A 12316-nucleotide genomic window follows, 5' to 3' on the forward strand; every position below is an offset into this window, starting at 1 on the left:
TCCCAACAGTCTACCTCACAGAAATAGAAAAGACAATCTCCAAATACATTTGAAGGGAAAGTACACCCAAATAGTCAAAAGAATTCTAAAAAAGAAGAGTGGCAAGGAAGGAATTTCATTGTCTGACCTTGAAACATATTACAAAGTACAGGGGTCACAGCAGCATGGCAGACACTCTCTAAGCCAAACTCAGCATGTATATGAATTGCCTTCCACTCAGCATGGGACATGACCCCCGGGGATGAGCCTCTCTAGCACCAAGGGATTACTACCAAACAACAGCTGATGATGTATCTAGATAAAGACCTTGAATAAAGAGGTCAACTCAGACTGGCAGAATATCTCAGCCTACATGTAATATCAGGTGCTAAAAACTGCCTTTTGACTTTGGATAAAAGGGGGAAATGGAAAGGACAAGTGAGTTTATATGGCTATGAGTCTTCAAAAGAGTCAGGATGTCATTAGAGGGTAGATGATTATACATGCCTCAGCAGGGTATCAGAGACAGCCAAGGTAGATAGAAACCCAGGTATTGATTCTCCTGAAGGCTGCAGAGACCCACAGGTTCTATGGTCATGGCAGATGGCTCCGGAGGTCAGGGCCATGTCAGTTTGCCCTACTTTGGAGTTTGTATTCTGAATGTGATGGATATGGACTCAGATATGACCTTTCTACACATGACTCTTCTGTTAATTTTACCAGACCTGTGGTTGGTGCTTGGGTTGGTGTCTACTCCGGAGACCTGAATCTCTAAACTGTCCATGTGACAGCCAGGTCCTGGGCCTAGCAGACTTGCAGCTTCTACCCTCTGGTTTCTGGGACTTACCCTGGCCAGCTGACAGGGAGGTGAAGAGGGTCAACCACCACTCCAGGGAGCCAAGAGTGCCTACATTTGCAAGCAGAATTGCATCCATCATCCATGTGGAATCTAAGCCCCCTCTTGATGTAGAGGATGACTGGACATAACCATCCCAGGGTCCACACGATGGAGGAATAGAGTATGGATTAGAGTGGACTTACTGGTGTTCTACTGGGACTATTGTGTTTGTAAGGGAAGAAATTGTAGTAGTGATGTGGAAAGGGTGGCCATGGTGGCTGCTGATGGTAGGGAGACGGAAGAAGAGATATGGTGTGAGGGCATTTTCAGGATTTGGAGTTGTCCTGGGTGGTGCTGCAGTGATGGATGCTGATGTTGTGTGTCCTGCCCTGGCCCACTGGTTGGATTGGGGTAGGATGTGGACTACAATGTGGACCACTGTCCATGTGGTGCAGCGGTGCTCCAGAATGTATTTGTGAGGTAGAGTGGATGTGCCGCAATGATGGAAGAGGTTGTTGATGTGGGAGGGGTGGGGTGGGTGGGAGGTTATGGGGCCTCATATTTTTTTAATGTAACATTTAAAAGAAAATAAAGAATAAAAAAAAAAAATAGCACGGCAGAGAAGATGTAGTTCAGGGGCCGAGCATGTACCTGGTCCTGAGTTTGAGCCCTAGTACCTTCTAAAAAACAAAAAACAAATTAAAAACCTGAGCATAGTACTGGCATAAAAACCCCAGCAAGGTACTGGCACATCATTCAGTGTAAAGAACTGAGTCCAAAAATAAACCCTCACCACTACAGTCAACTGAGTTGTTTTTTTTTTTAAGATTTTTAATTTTTCTCTCCCACCCCGCACCCGTCATCTGCTTTGTGTGTCCATTCACTGTGTGTTACTGTGCATCCACTTGCATTCTTGTTAGTGACATCAGGAATCTGTGTCTTTTTTTTTTTAACAGATGTAAACTATTTATTGAATATTTGCCACCAAATATTGTTAATTACATTATCTTGCAGCATATCACTTTCAAGTTAAAATGTCAGAAACAAACACCAGTATTTATAATTTTTTTAAGGAATGTTATTTAATGACACATTAAGGTGTAATACTTTTGGCTTACAATTCTTAAAAGAATGATAATAGCAAAAGTGATGCAAAATCTTTAGTGTGAGATTATGATTAAGCTACATTTTACAAAAATACGGTGTATGATGGCAATAATCCCATTCAACATCCTTCAGGAGGGACTGATAATTTATACAGTTAAACTTTAAAATTTACAGATAAAGGCAGTTCAATACTGCCATTGAGAGGTACATCTCTAAACATATACAGCTTTCAGGTCACAGTTTTGAAAGTCTGAAGTATCAAGTTGGTTTATGAATTAGTCGATTGGCACTTACGAACACATTTATTGCCTTGCCATCTTTAATATAGGTTTTCAGGGTATCGCTAAAACTTTTGGAATACTTTACAAATTCTTTCTTTTGGTGTTTAAGTGCCCTGCAGTTCTGGTATTGGTATTTCTTGAAGACATTATTCACTGTGTCAAGAATTTCTTTCATTGCACTAGCTATATCCTTGATTGTCTGCAGAAACCTCACTCTGTCATTGATCTCACCTGGGATCTTACTGAGAATTTAAGTGCTCGTGCCTTTTCATTTAGGTCCTGGAATTCTGGCTCTTGTCACTCAATTAGATATTCTTCTACATCATCAGCTGCCATTCGAAGGAGAGACTCTGTGAAGTTAACCTCTACACTTTTTTTCTCTAAAATTTTCATAAATGATGTCTTGCATGAGACCTGGATTTTCCTTTTCAGCCTTAATGAAAGCTGCTCTCAATGTCTGAGCTGCAGATAGATTTACTCTTTCTAGCTCATTAAACACAGGATACATGACTGCATAGAGGGGCATAGAAACCATGGAAGTGGTCTCAGTTTCATTCTTCATCTCTTCCATTGTCATCCTCATTCAAAAGCCAACTACAGAAGAAAAAGCAGTGCTAAAATGCAGAGGAATCTTCACTCAATGCAGTATTTCTTCCCCTTTCTGATATAAAATAAGGCACAGAACATATATTCACCTTAAAGTTAACTGCATCATGTCTGTGTGTTTCATATTTGAGGGAGTACTATTTCTTAATTTAGAAATCTCCAATCTTGGAGTTCCAGTTTACCCGGCAACTGGGGCACTGGCTCCACTTCCCACCTTTGGAGCCCTCTTCAACTCCCGGAGTGGGATCAATTCACTCCGGCGACACTGGAAGGACCCCGTGTGTCTCTTTATTGCTGCATCAGCTCTCCACATGTGTGCCACTCCTGGGCAGGCTGCGCTTTTATTGCAGAGGGTGGTTCTCCCTCCAGGGACTCTCTACTTGTGTGGGGGGCTTCTTTACGCAGGGCACACCCCTGCAGGTATGGCACTCCTTGTGTACATCGGCTCTGCTCATGGGACAGCTCATCACATGGGTCAGGAGGCCCTGGTTTGAACCCCGGAACTCCCATATAGTTGGCAGATGCTCTATCAGTTGAGCCAGATCCACTTCCCTCAACTGAGTTTTGACAAACCTACCAAGTCCATGTTAATGGGACAAAATGGTCTCTTCAACAAATGGTGCTGGGAAAACTGGATATCAACTCAATATGGATTAAAGACCTAAATAAATCAGGAATATAAAACTATTAGAAGAAAATATATGAACCATCTTAAAAACCTTGTGGGAGGTGAATGTTTCTTGGACCTTAGACCCAAAGCTTGCACAACAAAAGAAAAAAATAGATAAACTGGACCTCCTCATAATTAAACAATTTTGCACCCCATAGAACTTTGTCAGAAGGGTGAAAAGGCACCTAACTCAATGGGAGCAAATAATTAGAAATCACATGTCCAACATGCTACAACCCAACAATGAAAAGAAAAGTAACCCAATTAAAAAATGAGCAAAATATTTGGATAGTTGCAGGAAGAAATATAAATGGGGGGGGGGGGGGGGAAAGTAAAGAAATGTTCAACATATTAATGACTAGGGAAATGCAAATCAAAACTACAGTAAGAAATCATTTCATTCTTTCAGAATGGCCAGTATTGAAATGACAGAGAGCTACCAAGTGTTGGAATGGATGTGGAGACTTATTCTCTGTTGGTTGGAATGCAGAGGTACAACCACTGCGGATGACTGTTTGGCAGTCCCTAAAGAAGGTGAAGATAGATTTGTGACCCTGCAATACCGGGTTTTTTCCCCATAAGAACTGAGAGCAGTGACACAAATAGACACATGCACACTAATGTTCACAGTGGCATTATTCATGATAGCCAAAAGTTGGTAATAATCCAGCTGCCCATCAATTGGTGAATGGAAAAACAAACTGTGATGTATTCACAGGATGAGTATTCAGCTTAAGATGAATTTATAAATCATATGGCAACATGAAACTCGAGTACATTATTTTGAGTGAAGCAAGCCATACACAAAAGGACAAATACTGTATGACTGTGCTATATGAACTAAGTATCTTGTGTAATGTATTGTATGCTACCATTTATATAAAATGTAAACTTAAATCAATTTATAAAGATAAAATTAGATTAGTGGTTATATAGGGCTGGGAAAAGCATGCTGAAGTGTGTGGAATTTTTCTTTTTGGAGTAATGAAATGGTCTAAATTGTCTGTAGTGATAAATGCACAACATTGTGATGACATTAAAAGCCACTGATTATACACTTTGAACAGATCTTATGGTATGTGAATATATCTCAAATTGCTGAATAAATTTTTAAAAAAAAGATGGTAAAGGCTCATGGCAATTTTACTGGGATTAGTGTCCTTCCCCACCTTGGCACAATGGAAGCTCAGCCTTCTACTAAGTGCTTCAAGTTCTGGATTCTGAAAGGAACAGAGACCATCAAAACGTTTCTGGTGGTAGCCTGAAGGGCTCATCCAGGATGCTTATCTCTGTCTCACCTGTCCCAGAATTCAGCATAAAATGAGAAGGGAAGAAGCGACAGGTGTATCTGCTAAAACCCTGTAAGAAAATAATCTAACTATAGCAGCCTAGAGCAAAAGATTACCCACTGGAATATATAATAAATGCTTGGAAAGGACATATTTGAAGAATAACTAAGCAAAGTGAGGCATCTGGAATGCTTGCATATACAAGGGAATTTATAAGGCCATGTGTTTGCCTTATAAATCTGAACAGGACAAGTTGTTTGGAAAGACCTGAGAGGAACCTAAGCTTTCATCTCAGACTGTTCTACAGGCCCAGTGCAAGGCCAACTGTGTGCTAAAGGAAAGCCCTAGCACACAGTCAATTTGAAAAAGCTGGTAGAAATGTGCTTTTCTGTCTACTTTTGTTTGGCCCTGTCATTCAGGGAAATCTCTGTCATAACACCAGCTGAATAAAAGCTAAGGAACAGAGCCTTCAATGACTACACATGCAGTAAGAAAATTAGACTTTGCATAGTACTTTGGAAAAATCATTTAACAAACTACTTCAGTCTTAAAAAATAAGAAAAAAACAAAACTGCAAACTTTTATGGAAAGAGAAGTATCTGACTTAGAGTTTACATATCAGAATGTTCAAATTTTCATATTTCAACAAAAAATTACTTGGCCACTCTTTTAATACAGACTTGACTGTATCTGCTAATATTTTAACTTTGGAGTTTATAATTCACAGGAAGTACTGGGCTATAATTTTTCTTTTCTGATATTTGATTTTGGTATTGGTACAGTGCTGGTATCAAAAATTTTAGGGGTGGACCAGAAGGACAGATTATTGAATTTAACTTAAAAATTAAAAAAAAATGTGCATCAAAAGACATCATCAAGAAAGTGAAAAGACAGAGATAGAATGGGAGAAAATAGTTGCAGATCACATATGTGATAAGGGATTAATATCCAAAACATGTAAAGAATTCCTAAAATGCACCAACTAAAAGACAAATTACCCATTTGAAAAATAGGATAAGAACCTGAATAGAAATTTTTCCAAAGAAGACATACAAATGGTCAATAAACATGTGAAAAGATGCTCAACCCCATTAGCTATTAAGAAAGCAAACCCAAACTATAATGAGACAACACAAGCAAAACTATTATTTTTAAAACTGACAAAAGGGAAGCAGATTTGGCCCAACAGATAGGGCATCTGCCTACCACATGCGAGGTCCAAAGTTCAAACCCTCCTGACCCGTGTGATGAGCTGGCCCACGCTCAGTGTTGATGCACGCAAGGAGTGCCATGACACACAGGGGTGTCCCCTGTATAGGGGAGACCCACATGTAAGGAGTGTGCCCCATAAGGAGAGCTGCCCAGTGCAATAAAAGTGCACCCTGCCCAGGAATGGCGCTGCACACACAGAGAGCTGACGCAGCAAGATGACAAACAACAACAACAAAAAGAGACACAGATTCTGGGTGCCGCTGACAAGAATACAAACGAACATGGAAGAGCACAGTGAATGGAGAGCAGACAACTGGGGGGTGGGGGTGGGGGTGGGAAAGGGGAGTAAATAAAAAAAATAAATCTTAAAAAAAACTGACAATGCAAATGTTGGTAAATTTGCAATATGCTTGGAACACTTGGGCACTGATGGCAGGAATGTAAAATGGTGAAACCACTGTGGAAAACAGATTGGTAGTTTCTCAAAATTTAAGAATAGGATTTTCATGTGACCCACGTCTAGAGCCCACGTCTAAATAAATATCCCAAAGAATTGAAAACAGGGACTCAAAAAGATTGAGAATGTTCATAGTAGCATCAATGTCAATGTTCACTGGAGCATTATTCACAATAGTAAAAAGGTGGAAATAATCCAAATATACATCAAAAGAAGAATGAATAAATAATATATGGTACATACATACAAAGGAAAATTATTTAGCTATGAAAATGAATGAAATTCTGGTATGTTCTACCACACAGAAACTCTGAAGACATCATGCTGAGTGAAATAAGCCAGACACAAAAGGACAAGTATTACTTGTTCTCACAAATAGGAAATAATTAGAACATGTAAATTCAAAGTCAGAAGCTAAAACATAGGTTACAAGGTGCTGGGATCAGGAGAGAAAGGAAAAGTAATGATAAATGATCATTGAGATTCTGTTTTGGGTGATTAAAATTCTGGTAATGGTGTCAACAGCATAAAATTGTAATAATACCACATTCAAAATGCCAACAATTAAATCCACTCAATTTTACCCTTCAAATGGTTAAAATGGCATATATTGTTAGACTATCATGACGAAAAAAATGTCTTTTAAAAAATGAGGTGACTGTAAAAGAAAAAAAGGATAAAAATATGATACATAGCTCTATGCACATGTGTCTAATAACTTGGAATAATAAAAACTATTTCCCCCAACCCATAAATACCATAACTCACTTCTGGAACTCATTATTGTTCAGTGAAATAAGAGTGATAACTATTTAAAGTTAAATATGTATTGCTTTGAAGGTTCTGAAAAAGTTCCAGAGAATTTTGATGGTTTCTCTCCCTGCTTTCTCTTCTAAATTCCAAGAGCCTGGGGTGAAAAGTTCTCATTCAAACATAAACATTAACATAGACAACATGCAACTGTATCCTTCAGCTGCAACATATATACACACTGCTCCATGCCATTTTTCACATCAGAAGGAATGAGGGTTTGCTTGTCAGGGAGGGAGGAGGTGTTATATAATAGGCCAAGGAAGTCTCATTATCCTTTGAGCTTTTTGGTCCACTGAAGTGGGTGTGAGTTATGAGATAGTTCATCAGCTGAAGCATGGACAGCAGCAGCCAGCTAGAAGGAGGCCTGAAAAAGCCAGAAAAAAAGATCTCAACTAGGACGGGGTTACTCTCTCACCTCAGAAAGAGGGCCTGCCAGATTCAGGAACTAATGTTCCCAGTTTCTTTGTATTATCCTCAGGCAGGATCTGCTTTCTTGTCATCAAGCACTGAGCATTTACTCATCATTTATGAGATAGAAAGCTTAATAGTTAGCAGCAGCTGAGCAAATATTTGGTATTCCTCGTTTCCCAAGATAAACCAAGGCTACCTTGTCTAGACTCCATGCTCCTGCTGGTGACAACTACCTTCCCAACTACCAATGGTTTGGATGGAAGGAGGCCTGGCTAAGGAGAGAGGTGCTAAGTGCAAGTCAGATCCAGTATTGCATCTCACCTGGAAAGTGAAATCTACATACAAGTGGCCTTGTCCACCCCTACACCCTCTTCCTCTTATATAGACCATAGGGAAAGGAAGCTGAGAAAGTTCTTATCTTTTATCCCTAACTGAAAACTCAAATTCCTGATGTTCCCTAAAAGCCCTCACTTGGTCTAGAGATATTTACCTGGAATTCTCCAATTTCAGAGGCAAAGTGTACACACCCCCAAGAAGAAGAAATATGATATGTAGATGCCATTTTGCTTTTAATGCAGAAAATGGAAGTGGAAATTAGGTATGTCAGGAAGCCAGGCTGGGAGTGGATGTGGCTCAAGTGACTGGGCTCCCACCTACTATATGAGGTGTCCCAGGTTTGATTCCCAGGGCCTCCCAGTGAAGGTGAGCTTGCACATGCTGTAGAGAGCTGGACTGCACTGTTTTAAGCTGTCCCGTGCCGCAGGGAGATGGCTGTGCTGAGGAACAGCAATGAGAGAAGAGGCAAACTGGTAGCTCTAGTGATTGAGCTACCTGGGATTGATCCCTGATGCCTTCTAAAGAGAAAGACGAGAAGAGAAGACAAGCAGACACAGAAGAAAGCACAGGGAATGGACAGAGAGAGCAGACAGCAAGTGCAAGTGGCAAGGGGGCAGGGTGCAGAGGGGGAAATAAATAAAATAAACCTTAAAAAATATATATACTTTTGTAAAAGAATGAAATTGGAGCCCTACCTTATACTATATTCAAAAATTAATGCATAATGGATCAAAGATTTAAGTAGAAGACTAATAAATATAATAAGACATATAAAAACTAAAACTATAATACTCCTAGAAGAATACAAAGGGAAACATATCTAGGACCTTGTGCTAGACAATAGATTCTTAGACTTTATGCCAGAAGCATATGTAAATCGAACCTTATCAAAATTTTTAAAAACAACAGATCAAAGAACATTAGGTAGTGAAGAAACAATCTAAGAATTGGAAAAAATAGTAGGTACTTACATAATCTGATAAGGTTTCAATACCCTGACTCTATAAAAACTCCTATAACTCTACCTTGGGAAGCTAGGAGAAAGAGAAAGGTAAACAGAAAGCAAGCAGAAATAACTGAAATGGGAAACAGGCAAACAGAAAACTGGATAAGCCAAAAATGCTGGTTCTTGAAAATTTAAAGGTTGATTCCATAGCTATGACAACAAGAATTCACTTACATTCCACATAAATTTGCTTTGGGTGCAGTTTTTCACTATCACCCCAATATCAACACCCTGTACTATAGATCCTGAAAGAACCTTCGTGTATTTACATTATTAACCACAATCCTCAGCCACCTCAGCATTCAATGTGGTATACATTTCCCATTTTGTTCTCTAGTTTTCCTTCTAGAAACATGGATGACCTAAAACTTCCCCTTTTAACCACATACACACTTAAACTTCAGTGCTGTTAATTAAACTCACATCACTATGCTACCATCACCTCTATATATTTCCAAACCATTAAAATCAACCTGATTTTAAATTCTGCAGATTAAGCATTAGTTTACCAATCTGTTCCCCTTCTATCTCCTGGTAACCTATCTTCCATGTTCTCTTGATAGGGGCCCCACACAGTAGCTAACAAAACATTAAACTTTTTTTTTTAAAGATTAGTGTTTTATTTTATTTATTTATTTAAAATTTTAAAACATTAAACTTTCATCCTAGTTAAGTCTTGCTACTTTCTGAAATAAAACAGCAAAAATCTCTGGAAAATATATGCTATGCCTAATGAAAAACAGGCCAATATATCAAGCCCTTGATCATAATGCTTGTACTTCCAAAGCTTATTCAAAAGTCATCTCCTTAAAAAGATCTTGTTAATCAAATGAAGCCTCTAAGACAAACTCTGCAAACTCATTACCCTACCCCCACCAATGGGTCAAGGAGGCCTGGGGTGTGAATGCATGGTAGTTTTTTTGTTTACAATTTCCCTATAAAAAATAAAAATAAGAGTGGGGAACGGCCAAAATGGCATTAGGAAAAATAGAGAATTTTAAAAATCTTTATTTTAACAAGTTAATTTAACTGGTTATGTTCTTTAGGTATTAGGAGTTGAGCCCATGGAAGCAGGCCATGGTAAGCTGTCCCATACTGCAGGGAGATGGCTGTGCTGAGGAAAGACAATGAGAGATGCAGCAAACCAGGTGGCTCTAGTGATTGAATGCCTCTCTCCCATGTCAGGGGTCCTGGGATTGATCCCTGGTGCCTTCTAAAGACAAAGACAAGAAGAGAAGACAAGCAGACACAGAAGAGCAGAATGGACAGAGAGAGCAGAGAGCGAGCGCAAGTGGCAAGGGGGCAGGGCGCAGAGGGGGAAATAAATAAAACAAACCTAAAAAAATGTGCCAGTCTGATAGGATACAGTACTCTCTTACACTCCCAAACACAGGACCACAAGACCTAAAGCCCTAACAAGCAAAGGATGATGCCAGAGGGATTGTTGCTTATTGCTTTAATGAAGTCACAAAGCTGCAATGTCATGGCAACCAATCCTCCTCCTTTCTCCAGGAACCTGGATTCTTCACTGGAGTAGCTATGGGGCAGCCTAGAGGACTACAAGCACCACCAAACTGTTGGAGTAGCATGGGCCCCTCATGCAGAGAGTTTGTCAAGCAAGTGGGTGTCACCTTCTCCATGGCAGAATTTGTACTCTTTGGCCACCAAATCTATCACCAGACCACTGGCTTCCTGCAAAGCATGACCACAATTCCAGTTTGCACGTCACATATATAAAAAGAAACAGGGCTAAAACCCAGTGCAAACTGAGGGCCTCCAGACAGAGATGAACATGGTCATCAACACCAACTATGCCCCTTATGACCAGCCATACCACAGACTTCAGCCACGCCAAGGACATGCCCAAAGATTTGACAGTTAGCCCAGACTCAAACTTCTCCACCAACCCAGGAAACTGCACCAAGAACTCCCACTCTTCGAACTTGGTCAAGTTGAAAATGTGGGCTCTATACTGTAGCACCTCAGGTGACGGGCAGGTTAAGCAAAGGAACTCTGGAGTGAATAGAACCTGGCATAGAGGTTCTTGGAAAAGACCAACACCCAAATTGAAACCATATCAAAAGTTTTGTGCCAGGGCCAGAGACACAATACGTATTCCCCAACTGACCAAGTGGAGTGGATTCAAATCCCTAAGAAAACCAAGCAGGTGCACAAGGCAGTTCAGGTGCCCTCTATGGTAATGAGGCAGGAAGTTGGGGTACAGGCCTATCTTCAGTCTCTAACTTCTGCACCCAAAATGTGTGCATCCAAACAGCAGGGAACCCAAAATATGGATGTTGGGCAGGCTGTAATGGAGCAATGGGCACAGGAAAAAGACTGTAGGGAAAAAGAACCTTTCCAAGACAAAGATCAGGTGATGCTACATGTTGGTAATGAGATGGACGATGAAGAAGATGAAGAGGAAGAAAATACAGAGCCAGAATATGGCTTTTTTGGATTGTGGGAGCTCCTCTGGACCTGTCTACAGGCTCTAGAGACATATTTCAAAATTTAATAAATGAATGTTCTCTGGGCTCAGTCAACCTTTACTGTTATTAGGCACTATACTAATGCCAGTGCCGTTACTCAGAAATTCAGGTGATACCACTTTGGGGGGAGAGGGGAACTGGTTAAATAAGTGACTTTTCTTCACACTTGTTATCAAACAGGTAGAGCCAGGGGTTGAACTATAGCCAAACTCTTAAATTCCTTAAAACATCTCAATGAGATCATGTAACCACATCAATTTTTTTTTTTTTAAATTTTCAGGAACTTCTCTAGTTATGTCGATCAAAGTATAACTCTGGAAATATAAATGCTCTAATTTTTGCATAACTTTCTTCTCCATGAGCCTTTGTTTTTTCACCTTTATATTGAAGGAGCTGGATTTAGTAATTTCTACCCACTAAGTATTAGTACTATTATCTCTTCCCTATCAATCCTTTCTGCCTTAATCACTGTCAAGAAAATCCAGTGGCAGATAAAAGACAAAGGTTTGGGCAACACAAGCTCCCGAGGGGACTTGTAAATAGAGGCCTTGAAAAAGGGAATTGGTTGAGAGTGACCTATTAGAGTAGCAGAGTTCTCAATAACAAAAAGACAAACACCACAAATAAAACATGAGTAAAGACCTGAATAGACATTTCTCTAAACTAGACAGGTAAATGGCTAATTAACTAATGTAAAGATATTCAGCATCATTGGCCATTAGGAAATGCAAGTTAAAACCAAAACTTTACATCACTAAAATGGCTATTATTCAAAAAATAGAAAATAAGGGTTGGCATAAATGTGGTGAACTAAAAATACTT

At 39.7% G+C, this 12316-nt stretch overlaps 1 pseudogene; it reads right to left on the reverse strand.

The window, feature by feature from the left end:
* Positions 1 to 2153: 2153 nt before the first annotated feature.
* Positions 2154 to 2853, reverse strand: LOC101434233 (programmed cell death protein 10 pseudogene; annotated as a pseudogene).
* Positions 2854 to 12316: the final 9463 nt, after the last annotated feature.

The sequence above is a fragment of the Dasypus novemcinctus genome, assembly GCF_030445035.2.
Source record: "Dasypus novemcinctus isolate mDasNov1 chromosome Y unlocalized genomic scaffold, mDasNov1.1.hap2 SUPER_Y_unloc_1, whole genome shotgun sequence".
NCBI lineage: Eukaryota > Metazoa > Chordata > Mammalia > Cingulata > Dasypodidae > Dasypus > Dasypus novemcinctus.